The following is a 24,429-nucleotide window of genomic DNA, read 5'->3' as shown; positions in this document are numbered from 1 at the left end:
GTACTTTGGGTATATTTCTTTGAAACAACATTTTATTGGAAATGTTGAACTTACCTGCTGAGCTAAACTGATTTAATTGTCATTTATTCACATTGAGCAAGGTAGTTGTAGTTATATGAAGGGCAGTAGGAATCTCTACCAGAGAATTCATAACTCTTATATGATAATTTAATTTCCAGGATTTTTATGACATTACAATTAAATTGGTGTTTAATTATGACTCAGATACAAACATGTTTGTATCTGAGTCATACTGGATGCTAGTCACCCAACAGCTGGTCACATTTGCCTCTCATCTTGCAGACTCAGTAAGTGAAACTTTAATCCTATACACAAAGTAAGAGAAGAGAAACCATATTTTGTTCTCTTCATCACATTAACTAATAAACTCTGGGTCTATTCTATCTGCAAACTGCAGGTTCCCAAATAACCAAATACATACAGTACACTATAGATAGTATAAAGGGCATTCTTTTTGTAAGCAATCTACCTTAAGTACATCCTTTAGAGGGAAGTATTTTCTCCTGTCCCCCCCAAAAAAACCTTTGCAAAATTGTTTGACCCTTCAACTTCATGCATCCTTGCATCCTCATCATCTGAATTTGATTCATTTGTGCCACAAAAGGTTAGGATAAGAAGCTATTGAGAAAACAAGTTTGGTGGTGGTGTATTGCTTTTAAATGCAGTCAAGCTGTTCAGTTCCCAGGTATCTGAGTATATAGCAGCTTAGCAGCAAAAAATGGAGCAGCTGGATGGAAATTCCAACTTTTTGTTCTTTTAACAGCCTCCACAGTTATGACTGCCACTAACAGGAAACATAACCTGTTTTCTCTTGCTGAAAGCTGTTCTACAGCTCAGAACAACAACAGTGCAGCTGCTAATATGTTGAGTTTCCAGTTGTACATAGTTATCAAAGGGGTCCTTCTCTTACGAAATAGTATGCTTTGGCAATTGGCGTTTGATTTCAGAAGCAGTTGCAGCAGTTAAACCTCCTGATCCTGGCCACGTGAGATTTATGAAGGGCTTTCACACCTGATGCCTGAGAGCTCTTAGCACTACTTCGTTCCCCATTTTACTGGGTTCCCCTGCTTTCATGAAATTATCTGATTTGGTTAATTGGTTAAATTTTTTTAAAAATATACATATAAGCTTGAACATTTAAAAGGCAGACTTGAAGGAATGAAGAAGTTTGCATTTGCTCAGGTTGCATACAAGCTGCTTTTAATAAATCAATACATTTGCTTCATACACCCCTCTGATTTGCTACTCTTTGTGTAGAGGTGCTGCTATATAGCTAGTATACCTGACTGAAGTACAAAACAGTTAATAAGCATACACAAGGCATATGGTATGTTGAGAACTTAGTTGGGTTAAATACAGTGAAAGACAAGGGAATTCACTCAAAGCAACATCTCAGTATTCAAGAGATGCATATACTGAATACACACCTAAGTAAGCCTTCTTTCAGTGTTACAAGAAATACCAGTGATGTGTGGGACAATCTATACTTGTCTCATCCTCATTACCCCCATACTTGCCACTCCATGTGTCATAATTCAAGCACCCAGGGGGAATTTCTACATACATTGAGCATAAATAGGAGACCTGGTGTATGGGACATCTATTTTATCAGATTACCTGGGACATCTATTTCATCAGAATTCAGTTGAATGCCTGTTAAAATCCCTTTCAGAGGAAACTAAATGTTTGGAGATAGGCACATCTTACATTCACTGTTGATCCCAATTATGGCATAATTCATTAATAGTATTATAATGGTTTTGACATACAAAATGGTGTTCATTTGTCTTTACAATTTTAAGCAATAGAGTATTGTTACTTGAATTTTACACTTGAGGAATTAGGCTGACTTGTTTCAGGACTATCCAAAAATTCCATGGCACATCTGGGATTTGACCCCCAGTTTCTTGAAGTAAAGTCCAAGGTACCTTTCATTGTATTATACTAACAGAAGTGAAGTTATTGTTAGTTTGGTCCACGCAGAACCAAAACTGGACATCTGTTTGTGCTTTTAATGCCACCATGGTAGGAAATGATGCAACTAAGAAACTCCTTCCTACTTTAGAACTCATAAGTGAGGAACTTATCAGAAGCATATTTGGCAATCCAGCTCATAATTTGTTTTTGTGAAGCTGTTCAGAGAAATGCTGGATACTCTTTTTTTGATAAGTTATATAGGAGTTCGTGTTCCTTCCACAGAAACATTAAATACCATTGGAACTGCTGAAGAAATTTGTGTTTGGTATCCAGGTTGTCCACATTCTGTTTTAAATGCTGTGTAATTCTCCCCCATTGTTTCATACCAGAAGCACTTCCCTATATCAGAATCTTTAAAATGTTCAACTCTTCTGTATAGGAAACTTGAAAAAAAGCCGGGTGGGGAGGGAATACAGGAAGAATAAGTAGTTAACTGTAAGTGGCTTTGTGGGGGCCAGGACTTGGCTGCTTGATAATAGACCGTTTAGAGGGGAAGTTAAAGTTTGTTGAATGTGAGTGATTTGGATGAAGCATTTCTTAAAGCGGGGGCAGAGTGTAACCTTTAGGTCAGATGTGTACCACCTCCTAATTTCAACCTCTAGAACCCCTATCCCTATCCCAGGCTGAGGCTGCGGTTTTCTGACTTTTTTTTCCTTCTTTTTTGGAAGGCAGAGGGGAGGAGTGAAAATGAGTAAATTCCCCAAGCCCCAAACAATTGAGCCAAATTTTCCTCATTCTGGAGGAATTTTAATAGGCATCAGTTTTCCATCTAAGTTTCCTAAACCCCAAAACATCACCCCCCCACACACACACACAAATTGGATCTGAACATTTCGTCCTTACCCATTTTGGTGATATCACAGTATCACAACCACACCCTTGCCTCCAGGCAAGCCACAATTAAAAACTGTGGTCCCCAAGCCAAAAATAGTTATCCACTCCTGCCTAAGTATTATGGTTGGATGTTGCTGCATATAAAAAAGTGGAGGAAGTGGAAAAATGTGGAGAAGCATGGCCTGTGAAAACCTGAGTAAAATGCAGAAATGGACATTGGTCATATTGGAATAGACCACTGTTTCTCAACCTTGGCCACTTTAAACTGTGTGGATTCAACTCCAGAATTCCCCAGCCTGCCAAATTCTGGGAGTTGAAGTCCACACAGCTTAAAGAGGCCAAGGTTGAGAAACACTGAAATAGTCTGATGGTGGCTCTGAACTATTCCTGTAGTCCTGAGTCCGAGTCTTTTAGTATCATTGTTCTGTAAGTCCTCTCATTATAAAATCTCAAAATTGGTTTATTAATGCTAATTCTGACGCTGAAGTGCCTTCCTTCCTTCCTTCCTGAGGGAGAGTGAACATGAACAATGGCATACTTTTCTATTCCCTTTTATATAAAGAATTTCCTTTCTTTTGCAGCTCTGCCTATACAGTACGTATATACTGTATGGAAGCTGTGTCCTTAAACCTTGTCTAGACAGTAGTTTCCACCATCGTTGACTTAGCACACTGTGTTGCTAAAATAGAAGTAAGTCAGAAAAGTTGCAAGAACAGGGCTGGCTGCAGATTTAGGAGGTAGTCCCCCATTAGGTTTGTAGATTCTCCTTTTCATCCTCCCTCATTCCAGGCAGAGGATATGTAGCAGTTGCTCTTGCCCATCACCACCAATGGCAAGCAAGCAACAGCAGCAGGTAGGAGCAAGAACATAGCAATGACTAGTCCTTCTCACACTGCCACACTCCTCTTTACTAGAAGGGATATCAGCTGACATAGTCCCCAGACTTCTATCCTTCTCCCTTTGTTGGGAGGTGCCAGCAGTAGTTTCTGTTCCTAGCCATATTGCTGCTTGCAACAGCCTTTGAAATTATAGTTCTTATTAAACCAGCTGGGATGGAAGCTGTTCAGGTACCTCATGGAATGGCTACTTCCTAGGTGACCACTGGTGAATGCCAAAAGTAGCTGGTCTCTAGCTAGAAGTCACGACTATCCTGATTTTTCCCCCTCTCCCTCTGCTCTGCAGAGTGCTGGAATTAATTAGGAAGAATCATCATGGAAATCATGCCAGAGCAGGTGAAGTTTACAGGTATTGCATGCACCAAACATTCCTCTGGTGCAGAGCAGTCTTTAAGCCATAGGAATCCAACTCTCCCATGAGATTGTTTGTGGACCAATCCCTACTTAGCATTATCTGTAACTACCCTTTACCCATTTAAGGACTGTACGAATGGTATGTTTTGAGGAAAGATCATCTTGTGCAATATTGAAAATATGGAGTGCTTCCCTTGTTCCTGCCACAGAAGTCAACCCATGTAGACCATATTCCCTGTCCAGTTTCAGAAAATTCTCAGCATGCAGTTTTCGGAAATCCATTTCAGCATCCCCAAAGAACAGTGGAAAACATTACTAATGGTATGCAAATGTCACATTCTGATAACAGGAATATGCTACTTAAAACTTGTCATGAATGTTGTCAGTTTCTCCATGAAAGCTGATCTCTATTTATAAAAACCTTCACTCCTAATCTTTAAAAGAGAGAGAGAGAGAGAGAGAAATGCATTAGAAGATTAAATCATGTATTTATATCCTGTATTTTTTCTCCTGTATTTTGTAAGTCAATAAATTTGTATTGTTAGCGCAGGCACATGAACCAGATTGTACAACATGTTTACACTGATGAATCTTTCCCCTTGAGGTACCAAAAGATATATGTACAAAGCAGGTGTTTTCATTTGTTTAATTGGAGTTGAATTCAGACAATATTACTGGCAAATGAGTTATGCATATTCAGTAATTCATAGAAAGTGACAGTCGTTTTGCTTAGATGTTTGCCTTCCAAGCTAAATAGATAAATACAGCAGGTTGTCAAAGGGGTTTAAGGATTTTAAATGAAGTAGTGTAGCATTATTAGTTTGTTCATCTACAAATTTAGTTATACAAGCGGCACACCCATATCTCATCTTTTGAGCATCAGTTGGTAACTTTTGTATATTTAAATAGTATCCTGTTTTGACAAAGTACTAAACCGCAAGCCTCAAAAAGAAACACATGAAGCTTGTGTCAATACATGCTGGTATCTATCAACAGGAAACATTAGGCATTGTCAGACCTGGTACCCTAATGAGGAATGAGCATTTTTCTGAAGAATTCTAAGCTTCTCAGGCATATTTATGATGTTGAATGCATAGTGTGCTATGCAAGGGCTTGTTTCACACACAAAAATACTTTTCCCCACTTCCAGTTTTGCCCATTTGTGTGTTTAACTGTTAAAACTGCCATTCCCTACAGAGGCAGTGTAAAACAAGAACTGCCTCTAGCCATACTATCACCTCAGGCTGTAAACTCCTCAGATCTCACGACAGCTGCACTGGCTTGGTCACTCTCCAGCTAAAGTCTGGAACGTTTCAAGAAACTGCACTATTAATTCAAGTCGCATTGCTTTTCTGTATTGGGAAATTCTGAAAAGGGTCAAGCTGGAAGTTAGTGCAGCTGGAAAGGATCTTTCAGAGGACAAGCAAATCATAGGTCAGAGCTACTGCTTCTAAAGAACTGCAATTTTGGGATGGGGGGTTTTGTGGATGTTTTGAATAGATTAAGGAGATGATCATATTTCTTTCTATGATTCTATGATTGATAACTCCTTGGATCCTGCTTAGGAATGAAGTTATTTTGACATATGGTCTCAAATCAATAACAACCTTTAGTCAATAAGATAAAAGGCATATGTGTAAGAGATAAGGTGTGTAAGAGTGTGTAAGACCTTAGGACCTGCTAGTGTAGATTGGAAAGGCAATCCAGCACTCTTTGGATTTTGAATTTCAGCTCCCATTATCCTCAGCCAGAGTAGCTGAAGGTAAAGGATTTTGAGAGTTGGGGATCCAGGTTGCCTCCTCTGCTTTAGCATATATATCCAATAATAAACATCAATGTGCCATACTGAAGGAAATGGGACTGCCATGTATCTTTATTAGCTTCTTCAAAATCCCCACATCTCAGGATATACTTCTGGTCCACTTGGAACAGAAGAGGATCTGTGTTTCTCTAATCAAAGGACTCAATATAGTTGTCAAATGATTTTTCTGTCTGCACTGAGGAGCATCGCAGAGATTATATTATGGGAATAAAGAGTAAAGTTTCCCTGGATTCACAGTGTAAAAGATACCTGAGATGACACATAGATTTGCAAGTTGGCCAAAGTGTGTATGAATATGGCTGGCCTCCTTCAAATTGTTTCCAGGCCAGTTGAGTGCTCCTTGGGTAAATAGTAATTCAGCAAAAGGTTTGCAGGACTGCTACAGATGACTAATATGACCTACAGATTGTTAGTCACTTAAGACAATGTAGTAGCATGGGAACTGAATGTAGGATTTCTCAAGCCATTACCAGAGAGTGTCTTCCAAGTAGTGTGAGCCATCAAGCAAAGGTTCCTGGCTGCTCCCATTTCAATTTCAGCAACAACTTGTTTTGGCTCGTTTTTCAGAAATGTAGCATTCTGCAGTGTTTGCCCATTTCCCCTTAGTCCTTAGGTGAATAATTGATCTTCATATATTTCTGCAATTACCAGGAGATTAGATTGCTTCCCATGCGTGGCTGCAGAATTCTCCACATTTAAGCTTCCTCCTCCTCCTCCCTAGACAAGTTTGCACCCTACCAACTCTCTTCTAGAATGGATTAGAAGGATAGCTGTTTGCTACACTTGAATCCCCTGCTGTTCCCCACTAGCTCATCTTTTTCATGAAGATTGTGATCCTGTAAAATAGGCCAGTAAGCACAGCATAGTAAAATAGTAAATTGACCAGTTAAATGAAATCAGTAAATGAAGGGAATAGCTATTAAATTGCCAAGCCAAGATATATAATTATGCTGTAGGACTTTCCCAAACTATTACATATTAAAGGTGTAAAATGATTAAAAGGGAGATTTTTCTAGGTAGGAAAGATACGTTGATAGCAAGCTTCAACCAATATTTTTTACTTATGTATATTAACTTGCAAAGTATTTTCTAGCAAATTTAATCACAACTGGGTTTTTTAAACATGACAGACTAAAAAGTTAATGAGCAAATCCAACTGTATTAAGTGCTAAAACCCAGCTAAAGAGTTGATGTCAGAGGATTCTTGCAGTCTTAGAAATGTCCTGGAATATCACCTACTGAAGAAGATCTAATATTAAAGGCTAGTTTCTTCCATGTTCAGCAACCCCACCACCACCAAAAAAGGCCTAAGACTAAATCACTGAGCTTTACAGAGTAGAGAGATGTAACCACACCAGAAATGAAGACTTAAAGGCTACAAGGACTGCAAGGAAGCAATCTTATCCAGAGCCAAACAAGAGTTATCTTTTGTGGAAATCTTATTCCACAGGGATCTCTTGGCAGGTATGATGACAGTTAACAGACATTAGAAGAACCTCACAACTAACCTCAGAATTGTTACGCTGGTCAAGTCTAATAAAAGTTGATAGGATTAATCTAAGTTACCTTGGGATAAGAAATTCAGCAGTGTTCTCTCTTAATGCTAAATGCAGCAATTGTGAAGGTAGATTTGCTTGCCTCCTGTAGCCACAGAGGAACACACTTTTTAAAAACTGTACATAGGGATTTAGTTACTGTGACACCCATTAACTTTTATGGGGATGCTAAACTCTCAAGACATTGCTTCAACAATTCTTCCCTTTATTTGTGTTCTGTGTGGCTCCATTCCACTATATCATGTGTAATTGCTCTTGTCTCAACTCACAGCTCTTTTTCATTAAACATTTATTTATGAAGCAACATCAAATTATCACCATTTTATTTAGAATACTTATTTTCTTTTTTTCCATTTATAAAGTGAGGAAGCTTTTTTTTAAAAAAAAATAACTGTGTTTTAACATATTTTTGAATGCTGGGGGTGAATTTGAACTGCAAGTCAGCTAAAAATATACTGTATAAGGAAACCTTGGGGACCACTGAAATGAGAACAGTGGCCCATTACTGCTAAGAAGGTGTTTTATTGAAAATATGCTGACATACATTCCCAGGAGAGCAAGAAAAGACAGCAAGATGCCTGGCAGTTATATAGGTTGTTCTCCTAGACAAGCTAATATATATAGTTTGGCACTTCCATGCTGTGTGCAAGAGAGCCCATATAATAGACTAATGCATACTTCTACATTAAAAGGCTGCATATTTCCCAGGATAATTTTTTTTACTCTCTTTAACACAGCTATCGTTTATACCTTTCACTTATTGTTAATTACTTAAAACATTTTTCCCATTCACTTGTTCAATGAGACAGCTGAGTAAATTTAAGCAACCAGTAGATGGCAGCGTTTGTCAGACACTTTCACCTATGAAGGGCAGGGACCTCTATTTACACATTTATACCGTAGAGATTTGGCTTCCTCTAAGATTTCTGGTAAACCAATCAATGTGTAGACATAATTTTAGGAAAAACAAGTTTCTAGTTCCCAAGACTGGAAATGTGTTTAAAAGGCAAAGAGGATGTACTACAGAATCTGCTAATTAGTTCTAAACTTAACATTCAAGAAACAGCACCCAAACCAATACATACAGATATTTAATTTTGCACTTGCCAGCTGATGTTGAAAACCCTGATTACACGTGTTATTGTTTCTTGTAATCAGCTCATGAGATGTGGCTTGAGAATTTTAGGAATGGTAATTCACATTAAAAATACTTACCTCTCCCATTTTTATCACAATTAGCTTTATGCATCTCAGTAAAGCCAAGACTTGTTTTTCTGTTGATTATTGCACCAACCCCAGGTGGGTGGGTTCATACAATACACTAAGCCAACACCAAATAAAACTACATGTACATTGTGGCTTAGTGTATTGTATGAAGTCAGTCACAGTTTGCAATCACTCATGGGCATAATTCCCAGTTCAGACATTGATTATTTTTTATCTTGTTGCAATTAGAACATAATAGCTAGCTTAGTATGGATGGCATCTCAGGATGTGTCTTTCACTGAGGTTTTTGTCTAACGGAATGAAATTATTTGTTAAGTATTATAACCCGATACGGTTTGCATAATTTATTTTGCTCATGCACATGCAGAGCTGAATTTTTCCAGAAACAAGATTTTCCATTTTCACTTTCCACTTCCACTTTCCACTAAGTTATAGTCACCAGAAAGAATTAATCTTAAAAGCTCTGATCCTACTCTATCAGTATTTTCCTTGTACTTCAGGCAGTACTAAATGATCATTTGCAGATTGCTGAGGATTGACATAAATCTAGTTATTTACTTTGAAGAGTTGGGGCAGCCTGGAAGCAAGATACTGCTTTCTGAGCTTCTGAGGCTACAATAAGGGTAGCTACACTCCCCAGCTGAGGGCACCCAGGGCCAGAGGAGGAGGTGAAGCAAAGTTGCAAAATCTGTGTATCTGTGTCATCCATGCTGGGGGCTCAGGTTTTCATTTTCCCCCCAAAGCTTTTGAGCCAAGAGGAAGTTTTCTTTGTTTTTTTCATGTCACATACTGTAGTGTTCATATATGTCATGATTTAAGGTTATGGGGAAGTGCAATTTTTACAACAGAGGTCTTTGGTGCCCATGTTGATATCCCAGCCATAAAGGAGCACTCTGTACATCTTTTGACACAGCCTTTCTTTTGAATTTAGGGGGAATTGTGGGTGATACACGATTGCTATACTTCTCTCTCCATTTCTGGTTTCTATGTTCTATTTCTTTTAATGATCTTTTAAATTTTTAATATGATTGTCTATATTTTTATGATGATTGTTTTTATAATGATTGTTTTTATATTGTGTTTTTATTTGATTGTTGTATGCCGCCCAGAGTCACTTCTGGTGAAATGGGTGGCTATATAAATTGGATGGATGGATGGATGGATGGATCTGACTTTCCAGCTAGATAGTTCTCAGGAATACTGGAAGAATTCCTAATTTCTATCTTTGAGAAATTAAGATGTGAAATAGTTTGCAGATCTTAGAAAGTGGAGGAAAATGAGAAATAATGGCTGGGGCAGACTTCATTACACTCTGCTTTGGTGGGCACATTTCAAAGTAGAAGCAACCTTCTGGGGCTCATGATACATTTGGAATTGCAGTGCTTTCTTAAAATGGCTGTCATGAGGGGAGAGGAGACTTACCAATTCACAAAATCATGATCAAAGCCAGGCATCAGAAAACAAAAACAGGATACTGTTCATCGTCCCAGCTTACTTGTTTATTTTTTTATTTGTTTTCTGTTTTTGTTTTTCTTGGCATTAAACAAAATATTGGCATAAAACAAAAATATTAACCCAGTACAATACTGGGTTACAGCTAGCTGTGTTATTCATTTTCTAAAACTGCCAGTATAGAGCTTAATGGCATTCTTGTAAACAAAAATGATGCTCAAGGTTGGCATTTCACTATGCAAGCATGCCTCCTTCCCATTAATTTATGTATTTTAATTGAAAGAATCTAACCCCACTCAAGTGGAAGCAGAGAGCCAGGTGGCTCCATGAGTGGAGTCTGCATGTACATTTTTGCCCATGGACATTGTGTTGTCTGTCTGTCTTCTAGAATCCCAGAAGGACAGTAGTCAGCTACTGTACAAAGATGAGCAGTTAGGCAATAGTGAGGCTACCTATGGGATCTTAGAAAAATATATTCAGGGTACTTGTAGCTCTGGAGAGTCACAATCTATTCAGGAGTTGAGAGATACTGTACAGAAGAAAAAAGCCAAGTGAAGAAGGCCAAGCTGTGGAAGGTTCCTAAATGCAGCGTTTCCTGCCTGTGGTGTGGTCTGTGCCCATAAGCTTTTATGCCTGAAGCACCATGACAGTTTATAGATGGCAGAGGTCATTCTTGAGGCATTGCCTCTAACCTTTTGTGCCCCTTCCCATGAGTAGAAGCTTGTATTAGTAGGGAGATTACACAAGTCTCTGGTTTGTTTTGCTTTGCTTGATGTTATCAGAATGACCCCTACTGATCTATAGAAATTCATCTGGTATTATATGAAGTACTCCTCTCACCAGACTAAATCCATTGGATGAAATACTTTTGAATTCAGGACAGTCTTTGCAAGCATCGACACTGTTATGTATCCAAAAAGATGACCTGAATGCAAGATTGAACCTCACAAAGGAAGAATGAAGAGAACACACACATGCTTCTACTCTACCCAATATTTAGCTTTGTCCCTCCTTTTATCTCTCCAGTCTGAGGTTGGCAGTTGTAGCTGAAACCAATCCCAAAGACTGTTGTATGTGCCTAAACTTTAATTTGTGTGTTCATGTTTATGAGTGTGTATAGGTACTTGCCAGAAGCCAACAAAACAGGATCAGAACAAAATTGTATATTAATTTAACAACTACTGATCAACAATAATCATTTGTAAAATAAGATACTTTATGTATAAAATTAAGTGATTTCCCCATCTGCGTGTTCTCTCTAATACACTAAAGCCACATTCTCACTCAGAAACATGTAGGTGCACATGCGTGCACAGACATGCGCACACACACACCCTTCTTCCAGGAGAAAGGATTTTTTTTTTTTTTTAAATGGCAATGGAATAAATGCAAGAACAGCACTGGGAAGGGAAGAGAAAGGGAGGAACAAAACCAAATGGAGATGTGATTTATTCATTTGGCTGTCCAACTCACTCCCAGTGACTCCAGGCGGCTTACAGAAATGAAACCTAAAATATAAAACCCACTACGCCCCCAGCCCTTTGATGAGGGAAAGAAGAGGGAAAAGGAACAGGGAAGAAAAGCAAGGGGGAGAAGGCTTCTTTTCAAAAGGTCATTTGTTCTTTTTGATGAATATAAGATGACCCCACAATTCACAGGTATTTGGGGTGAAAATGTCATCTTCTTACAAATATATAATATTAGCAGCTACAAGAGTTGTTTTTTTTTAAAATTTTATTTTGTTATCTCTAACACGAGAATGCAAATCAAGCCTCAGGTATATGTGACTTAATGCATTCTTTCGCTGAGTGAGGGCCTCTAGATGTATGGACTTCAGCATGCAGGATTTCCTGCCAGGACCACTGGTGAACGTTCTAGCATTTGAAATCCACACATCTGAAAGACACCAGTTGGGAAAGACTTCATTAATGAATTACCATAAGGCCCATGCACTGAAATGTATGGCTGACACCATCTGTGACTTTTAAATGGATTTGTTTTCGTTGCCTTTTAACTACTTTGTTGTGTTTAGCTTGTTTTAACTGATTTACTAATAATGGATTTTATACATAGGAGCATACACACATACACACAGTGGTCATATTTATATTTTATTCTGTAAGTTCAGCTGAGAATACTATGGGTCTTGAAAGGTGCTAAGAAAATCCATTAGGAAAATAAATACATATGTTTTGTTTGTTCTTGCTGGGGTGTGGGAAACACTTCCACAAACTAAGGTACATTGGTACATTGTAAGAGTAGCCTAGTGCCTCTTTGTTGACCAGATGCACCAGGGTGGAGTGTAATGAAGGGTGCAGGTTTAATAGATCTCTGTACTCAGAGTTACGATGATCTAAAGGGGTAAGTAAGTTACCTGCATTCAAAGCATACTCAAACTCTTTTTTTTTTCCTTTTCCTTTCTTTCTTTTCTTCCCAGCAGCCTTTTTTTAATGGCTCACAGAAAATCTGGTAGAATTGAACACAAAGAAAGTTCAGTATAATTCTGCCACTGTAAAATAAACAGACAAAATTCACAACATCCCCATATCCCTTTATGTAAAGGAGAAATGTTTTACCAAAGCTTCAACCGACACATGGTTGTGGGACGGATGAGATACTATAAAGAAGTTGCATTTACAGGGCACATTTCTAATATTTTACCTAAGTCACTAGAATATAGAATCACTTTTCTGTTACATCACATAACTGAACGTATTCTATTCAAGCCTGCATGGAACAATTTTCTGTTCGCATCCCATTGGATCAGAACTTCCGATATAAAAACTCATCAATAACATTTTTCTTTCTCATGAAAAGTAAAATTACCATTTATTAGGCAAGAAGAAAGCAGATAATTAAGATCAATCAAATATAAAACATAGGGCAGAAATATTCTGGTAGTTATTTATAAGAACACGTCAGATGCAATTATATATAAAATAGTGTTTATTTCATTCATAATTAATAACTGCATGATTTGAGAAAAACAATAATTTTTCTGAAGCTTCTTCCAGAGCTCTTCTGACTATTATCTTCATCATTCACCTGAATGTTGACACTTCCTGCTGTGCATATATAAATTAACCGGTAATATTACTATTACAAAAATGTTGCATTAAATTAAAAGAAATATAAACCAGGGTGCAGTATGGGGGGGGGGGGATGGCATATTTAGGCCAAAATGTATGTCAAACATACATAACGACTCCTGCCACTTTTATTTTAAAGACATCTTCATTTTAATGTGTATGCAAATAAAATTAATAGGGAATAGTATATTAGTGTGATGTGATAACTATAGGAACCAGTTTAATAGATAGGTAACAAGGTAATTCTTATATCACAACTTTACAATTGGTTTCTTTTAAGAAGAACAGACAGCATTATTCTTTATGGGGTTTCTTGTGGTTTGTACATCAGAAATGAAAACCATCAATTAAAGAAGGCTCAGATCAATAAAAAAGATACTGCCATTTGAAAGTACTAATGCAATGTTACTCTACAGAAAATTCTTAGATCTAAAATTATTTTGCAGATTATCATTCTTTGCTTATTTGTCACTGTAGTGGTTTGAGATTGTCCTTTGTAAGATAACCAACAAATACAACTCTATTAAAACTTTTGCTTATCAAGGATTTGGCTGTACATGCTTTCTTTGCCTTCTGATGCTATGATCTATCTGTGTAATGTCAGTATTGGGCTGGACTGGATCCTCTTATGATCCACTGTCCTTTTAAGAAAATCTTGCAAGTTCACATCTCTGATCTCTTTCACTGAGATATAGTAAAAGTGGAACTTACTCAGAACCTTGTGCTGAATTTGAAGTTTGTCCCACTCACTTGAATAATATTACATCTCCAAAAGAGGCAGAGATATTTGACAAATAAATAAAGGATGGGATATGGGTTGAAAAGATAAATATTTGTAACCTTCGAGGGGGTGAAGAGTCACCAAATTTGCTTATACTTCTTGTGATCAAGGTTGGAAGTCACTTCATATATTTCTTTTTCTTTATTATATTATTTTTTCTTCTCTTTCTTTTTTGTCCTTGCACCTTTTATCTTTTCTTTCTATTCTCTCTTTTTAGGTTTAGTTTGTATTAGATATTGCTATCGTAATCAAAATTCTTAATAAAATTATATTAAAAAAATAGCTTCCATAGTCAACAAGTAGCATTAGCGTCCCTCCCACACAGGAAGAAAGAAGTACATAATGTAATGTAAAGGAAATGTAATGCAATGTAATAACATAATGTAAAGGAAAAAAGGTGACCTATTGGCCACAAGCCCTTAAACAATGGCAAGCTTCTCCAATACCCTACTAAAAGAAAAGAAGAATACAGATACAGGCATATCTCATTTTACTGCACTTCACATTTTTACAAATTGAAGGTTTGTGGCAACTCTGCATTGAGCAAGTCTGTTGGCACCATTTTTCCAACAGCAAGAGGCTCGGCTGATTTTTTTTTTCATCATTTTTCATCAATAAAGTATTTTTTTTAATTAAGGTATGGATATTTTTTAGACATGATGCTATTGCATACTTAGTAGACTACAATATAGTGTAAACATAACTTTTATATGCACTGGGAAACCAAAAAAATCATGTGACTCACTTTATTGCAATATTTGCTTTATTGTGGTGGTCTAGAACCAAACCTCCAATATCTCCGAGGTGTGCCGGTAGTCCTCGTTGAACGACCACTCATTCAGTGACCATTTGAAATTACAATGGCACTGAAAGAGGGGGCCTTAGAACAGGTCCTTGTAGTTGTGGCCATTGCGGCATCCCCACAGTCATGTGATCGCAATTTGGATACTCGGCAACCAGCTTGCAGTTATGATGCTGCAGTGTCCCATGGTCATGTGATCACCATTGCAACCTTCACTGTTGGCTTCCGACAAGCAAAGTCAATGCTTGTCGCAAATGGAGATCGCAGGACACTGCAACTGCACAGGATTTGCCTAACAACAGTAACTAGGACTGCCTCAACTGCTGTCATAAATTGGTGCAGTCACATGACGATACACTTTACCACCTTGTTGCTTAGTGATGGAATTCCCACTCCCAATTACCATCATTAAGTGAGGACTACCTGTACAGGCACCTTTCCTGGTGAACGCTAGTATTCTAACGCTGCTGTTGATCAAGAATTTTACCTAGCCAGTTTCATATAAATCTCAACACATGAAACCCACAAGCAAAGTACAAATCAACTGCTGATCATAATAGTAAATTTACCACAGGCACTGTGTTTCTAGTTGATGCAGCTCAACAACTTGGCATCTGATGAGATGCTAATGTGACAATGAGGAACTAGGCCAAGTTATCCAGAATAGAAGACAGCATCTTTTCTTTGTTCAGTAGCCTGAAACAAAGATCTAACCATCATCCTTGCCTGTTATTGCTTGCTAAATCCTCATCCCTATGTTACTTTTCTAATCAAAAGTAATTAGTCATTTTACACATGCACATAGAAATTCTATTTTCTACCTCAGTGCCATATAGACTAAACATGATGCCTATTTTAAAACCAATGGTAATTAGAAAGTCAATTATGGCTTAAAACCTTTCCAGATTGCATGAAAAAGAATCATGTAACTTCCTGTTTTTCGAGGACCGAGATGCTCAGAAGGGGACAGATACTCCAGTTGTTCTTCCACCTTTTATTTCACAGTGTGCTCCATTCGCATGCATAGGCATACTCTGGGGCCAAGGGTTGACAGAATAAATCTCTTTTAAAGAGCTGTGGTTCATGCATGATAGATTTATATATTGATGCTTATTTGCTAGACTTCTATGCTACCTTTTCTTCAGGAAATTAAGGTAGCATAGAAATCTAGCAAATAAATATTCTTTTAAATAAATGAAGAAAGAACGAACTAGAATACTGAGAGAAATAATGCACATTGTGAACCAAATACAGCTCATATTAACCCTTTTTCAGCAATGGAAGCACCTTCATAACTTCAGTGTATCGTAGAATGAGTAGTCAGATGTTAAGCTCCCTTTTGTTGTTTCTGTTTTTCATTTAAAACAAGATAATATTACATCTCCAAAAGAGGCAGAAACATGTTTCTCCCATCCTGGGGGAGATGGGCAGTAATTAAATTTGACTAATAAAGAAATAATAAATAAATAATTTTTTACCTAATACTGCAGTGGAAGGAAGACTGAAGAAATTCTAGGTCTTGACTGACTGACTATGTGCCATCAACTTAGTGTCAACTCTTAGTGACCACATACTGTAGATAGATTTCCTTCTTGACAATCTGTCCCTAACCTGGTCTTTCAGGTCTTCTAATGGTGTACCCATGACCACTGTAACTGAGTCCATCCTCTTTGTTGCTGGTCATCCTCTTCTTCTCTTTCTTTCCACCTTTCCCAGCATTAAAGCTTCTTCTAGAGAGCAAGGTCTTGGCATAATGTGTCCTTAGTAGGATAATTTGAGCCTGGTCATTTGTCCCTCGAGTGAGAACTCTGGGTTAATTTGTTCAGTGATCCATTTGTTTGTTTTCTTGGCTGTCCATGGTATTCTCGGGAGTTCAAAAGTGTCACTCTTCCTATCCTTCATTGTTATGGACATTAGGGTATTATTAGGGATTCTGAAATGAAAATAATTTGGTTAAAAATCAATGAAAGAAAAATCAATGTTTCCAATTGATTAAAGATCTTAGTAGAAATTTGGGGTTTCTTGCTTGATTACTACAATTATTGGTTCAAAGCTAGAAACTCACACAGGGGATTTAGTTTCTCAGGTACCAAAAAAGAAAGAGGGATTAAAAGAGGAGGGTATCTATATTTCGTATAGCAGCAAGGCTTTCATTCTGCATATGAATTTATCAAGATCTAAATCCTTCTTAATTATAGATTGATCTCCCTGTAGAGGAGTTACATGATTTAACTGGATATAGTCTATGAGAAATAAAGTTTGTTGAATGTGCCTCTGATGTTGCTATGAATTTCTTGGCTTGTTAAGAAGAAGTGACATTTCTAGATTTGGTCATTTTTCCTCTGGACAATTCAAAGCTTCCTCTTATTGGTTAGTTGCTAAATTGTAGCCTCAGTAAAACACATATTGCTAGAATGAAATTAATCGAAGTGAATGTTTATAGCTCAGGGTTGAACTGTGGAGTTCTTGGTGCTCTTTGAGCCTTGTTGTTTTCTTGCAGACGTTTCATTGCCAGACTAGGCAACATCTTCAGTGCGAAGAGGGAGAGGGTCTTGGTCTCTGTTTATATACAGTGGCTTGCCCTGCTTGTGTTGATGGGGGTGTTGTTCTCTCCTTGGGAGTTCTTTGATTGGGCTCTTGTTTGCTGCTTGGTTGATTGCCTGAGTTAATAGTTCCTTGATTAGGGTGTATTGTGCTGTTTGATGGTTCATCTGGTGTTAATCCTAGTGTTGATTTTTGCATATCTGGGTGTTGATTGCTGGCAAGGGAGTGTACTGGTCTTTTAGCTTTTCTGTTGTCTCTTTTGAATGGTCTGTAAATGTTGTTTACCTCTATGTGTCTGTTGATGGCTGCTCTGTCTGAGTGCCAGGCTTCCAGGAATTCTTTGGCGTTTTTGGATTTGGCTTGGTTTAGGATGCTCACAGTTTCCTGGTTGAAACTATGGTTGAGTCTGTCCATGTGTTGTGAGATTAAGGACTTCTCATCGTGTCTTCTGACTGCTAGTTGGTGTTCATGGATGCGCTCTGCTAGTCTTCTGCCTGTCTGTCCTACATAGTGGCTGTTACAGTCTTTGCACTGTATGTTGTAAATAACTCCTGTTTTTTGCTTCTTGGGCTATTGGGTCTTTTGGGTTACTTAGTATGTTTTGAAGAGTTTTAGTTGGTTTATGTGCTGCAGTGATGCCATGCGGTTGTAACAGACTGTTGCTAGTTTCTGAGATGTTTCTGATGTATGGCAGTGTTATCCTTTTCATAGCTTCTGTTGGTTGGGTTGTAGTGGGTTGGGTGGTGAGGCACTTTTTAATAAAGTTGAGAGGGTATCTTCACACTGAAGATGTTGCCTAGTCTGGCAATGAAACGTCTGCAAGAAAACAACAAGGCTCAGAGAGCACCAAGGACTCCATAGAATGAAATTCCTTGTCTTATTTAATAATAATAATGATAATGATAATAATATGGATGGTTATGGAGGGTGATTCTTCTTGGTCTGTGGGTTGTCTGTTGTCCTTCCTCAACAGACAATGGCAGAAACAGTAAGATTTGCCACCTCTTGTTTCTAGTTGAGCCTCCATCTAGATTATTTTTTCCAGAACCAGATGGAAATCCTAAGGCAAAATGTGTTGGGAAATATCAGAATAAAACATGTGAAACCATAATAGACAGGAATAGGGAATGAGCACATCTGAGCTACTCTGTAATAAAGTCATCAAACTTTCAAAGTTGCAGGACCAGAACAAAATTGTTCATCCACAGTACTGTTGTAATTCACTCCACAAAAAGTTTAACTATATTCCTATGATAATTGTGAATATACCAGTTGTTATACATATTGGATGTCTACAGGATGAGATAATAACATAAGGAGGAAAATGCTTTCATTGTCATCAAATTAATCAAAGTTGAGGTTCTTCCTCTTGCCCATGGATGTTTCATGCAATTCAGGATCTCCCTAGGATCTTCTTCAGTTGTTCTAAAGATAAGCACAGTAGTTTCATTCAAATTTACACTAATACAATCTTTATTGCCATCTTTTACTGAAAGGTTAAAGTAAATCGAGCAGATGCAAATTGATAAACCAGGTGATGATCAATTCACCATATTCATGTTTCATTACAACAGTTAACTGATAGGAAGAATGTTCACTGGAACATCCCATTATGTGAACCTGTTTTATTCATCTTCTCATTTATTTATTAAGGCCTGTGTAATTTCAAGTGAGTCTATCTCTATTTAAATAAGACTTCCAATTAGTTGAATTGTGGATTATCGTAACATTTAGAATGTCCCCAAGGCCATTTGTATTACCAAGTTGGAATTTGGTGTTATACATCTGTCATTAAATGTATAAATGTGTTTATATATTGCTTGCATATTTTATGTGTATTTTATTCCATATGGCATTTATACTATTCTGTTTTTGTTTTTGTTTTTGTTTTGAATTGCAGTGAAAGATATAAAAGGAGACCAAATTGTTCACCCTAATCTTCTAAAATGTCTTTCATATGATTTATTATCTCTTAATTCTAGACTTTTAGACTTTAATAATAATAATTCTTATATTTATTCCAGTTAATGTAATGCTTATAATAGTATCTTACCAAGACGTTGAAATCAGATCTACATCAGAAATATAGAGAAAAGATGGGAAACTATGGTTCATGTAACCATCAAATGCATTGCCTTGGTGAATTTTGATTATGTCAAGGCATAATCAAATGGCATAAATTATATTATAGGCAGTTGGCAATAAAACATGGACTCCTTGAAGCTGAGCTTGAGCCACATTATGAATATTTACCTGATCTGGTTTTAGAGAATGTTAATTTCATACTCTATTGGGATAAACCTGTAAATAGTACTGACAAAACAGCAGGTTACAATAATTCAAGCAATAAAAATAGATCCGGCAATTCCTCTTACAGATAACATGAAAAAACTATAACTGAAAAGAAATTCATTTTACAGTAGAAATTGTAGAAATGAGAATTATCTCTTAAATGTAGAGTGATACAAGTATGTTTGAACATCATTTTATAAATTAAGTTATTTATACTTAACATTTTTTACCAAAATGTAAATGGCTTTGGGTGTGTTGTATCACACAGTCATTCCTTAAATATCTTTAGCCATGAAAACAAATATTGTTTTTAATTGGAAGAGCTTTTCACAATAATTTGCCTTTATTATCAGGAGGATTGTCTAGATTGTCTGAAAATATGGTAATGGAGGCAGATGAGTTTTTTTCTCTATCTTTGGGGGAGAGCTGTCTATGTTCTGCTCCATCTTTCTTTCAGATAAATACAATAATTTGTCATTATCATGCAGCACACTATTTCCTTTGTTGGTCAAGCTTCTAGGTAGTTCACAAGGAAACTTACAGAAATTGGTAGTCTCTATTCCCTCTTTTCAGTAGCTGGAACTTAATGGTACATTGCCATAGAATGCAGTAGTACCATTCTGCTAAATCTGTGCTTTCCAAAGAATTTCCAACATCTTCCAGAAGCTTCCTATCTACATCATCACAAGGTTCACTAGATTGTTAACTGTTCACTGTAAAATTCACTGCCAAGGTTTTAAAGCTCTGAATATCTGACATTTTTAGACAAAGTAAGCTGTTAAGGAGCTGAGAGAAAAATTGGTATCTCAGTTTTTGTCAACATGTTAAAAAAAGTTTCTGTGTTATGCATCTTAGTAATTCTTGTGCACAGGCAAGTGTTAGAAACTGTGAAAACTCTGAAAGGGCTGGAGTAGATTGTTCATTTCAGATCTCCCTTCTCGTTGTATAGCATATCAATGGATATTTTTTCCTTCATTTCTTTTTCTCCATTGAAATCAATGGGCCATTAATATGGGAGTATGTGGAGTAACCCCAAAATACTGAAATAATTACTGGGATTGTCTTGTAACTAAACAGTAATTCTGCATTGAATAAAAATTCCAATAATTTCAACTACTGACTCATAATTTAGATAGGGCCTTCTCCCTATATGGATCTGCCCCACAGTAGGCCCTAACTGACTTGTAAAACAAAAGACCGACAAGAAGTAACAGAGCAACCTTGTTGAAAGCTAATGGAAGTGGAAATTACAAAAGTCAAGATAATAACAATTCTGTCCCAGATAAGAAAATAACTATTAATGCTAATTAGGAGCAGAGATTCAAATGGCTCCCACTATGATGACATTCCAACCTTCTTTGAAAACCTGGCTTTGAAAACCTACCGTGGGTGTTAAGCCCTTGTCAGATGTTTTTGTTATATCGTATGTTTCCTGGACATGCACTGCTCTTTTTTCTTACGATTCTCTCCATTTTAATTGTAAGCCACTCAGAGTCATCTAGAATCAGAAATTATTGGAATTTTTATTCAATGCAGAATTGCTGTTTAGTTACAAGACAATCCCAGTAATTATTTCAGTATTTTGGGGTTACTCCACATACTCCCATATTAATGCCCCAGAGTCATCTAAATCAAATCAAATCAGCCAATCAATCAATCAAATAAATAAATAAAAACATTTAAGACTGATATTGTTAGGATACTGGCATCATACTAGTTTGCAATGTGAAATTATTGGCACAAGAGGAACCCACTTGATGTATTTAGATCTGGGATTCTGTGAAATCAGAAAACTTGAGATAAGGAAAAAGAGTAACCTAAAAAACAAGGAAATTTATATTCTGTTTATCACATTACAAAGTCTGGAAAACAGTCAAAATAAAAAAAGTCCATTTGTTTCCCCCACTCCCACCTCTCCAGCATATTCATCATCCCTGGTCAGTTGAAATAAAGAAGTCCTTACTCTACCGCAGGATGATATTCTGGAATATATTTGGCAAATTCCCACTATAACCACCTGCTCAGCTTGGTGGCATTATCCTGCCAACCTTGACTATTCTTTGAAAGACAACAGTTAATTCCTGGATGGGAAACTACTAGGAAGTCCCAGGGCCATAGGGTAGGTTGGGAAATTGGTGGAAAAAAAGAGAAAAATCCCAGGAAAAAGCAGTGACAAGCCATTTCCACATTGCCAAGACACATCCATGAAGTTTCCAGGAGATAAATTTTGGCTCAAAGGAGACGTTGCCTTGTATGTCATAACAGTATTATAAAATAGTGTTTTTTTATAAAAATTGGATTCTGTAATAGAGATGAAGAGGATTGCTACTAGTTGTGTAAAAATCAAATAAATAAATAAAATGTTGTAGCTCACTAAAAAAAATCCCTAAGTCCAAAGATAAAGTGTTCAGAGAAGGAATTTCCATGAACAATCCATGTACATGTGGCTTGTCTGTTACTACCTTGGATCCCATATTCTCTCTCAGCTGTGTGTCAAATAGGTCTGATTTGCAGGGGATATATGTTGACCTGACCTAACTATATATCTTTGGGTAAGTCTGCATCAGACAGACAGACAGACAGACAGACAGACAGACAGACATACGTATGTATGTATGTATGTATATATATATATATATATATATATATATATATATATATATATATCCACTCTTACCTCACAACAATCTTGTAGGACAGGCTGGGCTAAGAGGTACGTAGTGCCTTTCCCCAAACCAGTGAATAAATGCCACGGATGCACTGTGCATACAGGACTAAATGTATAAGCAATCTTCTGTAGTTTATTCTGTTCTTGGAATTGGGGTGTATTTGGCTACATTTGTATCCATTTTAGCTTCCTGAAATTTGAATTGCATTCCCTGTCAACCCACTAGTTCCCAGTCGGAGGGGACTACTCACATAACGATCTAGGGAGGATGAAAGAGATAGAGAGTAGCAAAGCACTTTGCCATGGAGAATACTATATAAACCATATTTTAAAATGCAGGTAGCTGGCCTGTTTGCCACAAGGCAGTTATGTGATCGTGAATATGAGAGACACAGCTTGCACAGAAGAGGCAAAAAGGGAACTGCAAGTGGGAAAAATTGTGCAAAGCCTTAACTAAATAGCCTCCATTTCCCCTCCCTTTCCCTTCTCAGCAGTTTCAGATACTCAGACATGTGCAACCTCTGAGGATATAAAACAACATTATATTATTGTTTCTTTCAACCCACACAGTTTTTGGATTATTTTTGTTTACATAATATGTGTCAATTACAAAACATGCCCTGTAATATTCACAATTCACAGTTGGATCCATGTCCTTGATATGTAGATTTGTTCCTCTACTTCAGCCATTGATTTAAGAGCAAGAATCTTTTTCATTCAGGGATGATGCTTTTGGCAGATTTAGGATCTCACATAAGATGTCTGTAGTCCATTGTTAAATATTCATAAAGTAGGGGTCAAATTTTTAGTGACCTGTACAAAACATTTCATTAATTTGTTATCTAACAGAAAACACTTTGAGCTATGGGAGGCAGTCCATATCACATCTGGTTTAACATCAGATTACAGGTTATCGGTGAGCTGGATCCTTTGTCTTCTGAGCCTCCCCCGCCCCCCCCCCCAAGTAGGACAACTGTTATTTTGGATTCATGTTTCTTGCACACAGTGTATGTTTGTGTTTGCCAAACCTTTTGTTTACAGTAGTTAGGTACAGGTAAAATAACTGAAGTATTTCAACTGTGTCCAACTGAAGAAAAAATAAAGACAGATTAATTTTATTTGTAATATTTATAATGTTATATATTATTTATAATATTAAAATATCAAGCCACATTTTTCAAACGTATCTGGCTAAGCTTCAGTCAATAAGTAAATAAATAAAAATGCCTCAGTATTTTTTTGGGGGGGAGCACTGATGCTTAAGAGAAAGTGGTATTTCTTTCTATTTGACCGTTTGACACCTTGAGTGATTGTTCTGCATTAATTGCACAGAACCATCAAATCTGATAGTGGAAAGGTCCCAGCACTGTCCAAATGTTTGCGCGGAAGCTACTAAGTTCAGAAGTATTTGTTTGCAGCCTTAAGAACAAGGCTGATAAAAATCCTTATTTGGAAAACATTGATCAGAGGGATGTAGTAGATTCATCTGTGGTTGTGATAAATTTTAACATCTTATCATTCCCCGGTACGTGATTCATTTCCTTTTGCTTTGTTTGGAAGAGGTGGGTGGTAATTCTCTGCATAGGCCAGCCACACATATAATTTGTACAAACTCCTGTTGAATACTTATTTGTATATGTTTGTATGATTTATGCCGGATTGTGCCATGAATAATCTGTGCTAGACAGAAGTATTTGAAGTGCAAAATAATAAAAGCAACATTTTTTGCTGAAGAGATATAAAAGCTACCTCCCCATTAAAAAAAAAGAAAAACCACCTGGTTTTCAAATGAGGTTTTAAAAAATGCACCCCCTCCTTAAGTACAATTGTTCCTTTTTGGCCTATTTGCTTTTTAAAGCTGATTGCTGTGAAAGGTTGCGCTCGCTGCTGCTCCGCACGGTCGCATAGGCTCTGCTGAATAGATAGCTCTTTCACAGTGAGATTTCCAGAAGATCTGTTAGTCAGTGTAGTTGGGGTTGGTTTTGGTTTCCTTAAGGGGAAAAAAAATAGTTTGGAAGTGATCTTTGCAGGGACAGAGTAAGCATATGCTCTTTGCCATGCTTTTTAAAGCGCAGAAACAGACACGGTTGGGTCACAGGGTTAACAGCACTTAA

At 37.1% G+C, this 24,429-nt stretch overlaps 1 protein-coding gene across 7 annotated transcripts in view; it reads left to right on the top strand.

The window, feature by feature from the left end:
- FOXP1 (forkhead box P1) overlaps positions 1 to 24,429 on the top strand; it is a 557,404-nt gene that overhangs the window by 413,810 nt on the left and 119,165 nt on the right. The gene's annotated exons all lie outside the window — the stretch shown is intronic.

This window comes from Candoia aspera, chromosome 2 (assembly GCF_035149785.1).
Source record: "Candoia aspera isolate rCanAsp1 chromosome 2, rCanAsp1.hap2, whole genome shotgun sequence".
Taxonomy (NCBI): domain Eukaryota; kingdom Metazoa; phylum Chordata; class Lepidosauria; order Squamata; family Boidae; genus Candoia; species Candoia aspera.
Note: the sequence above shows the minus strand (reverse complement) of the source record. Positions and strands in the feature narration are given on the sequence as shown.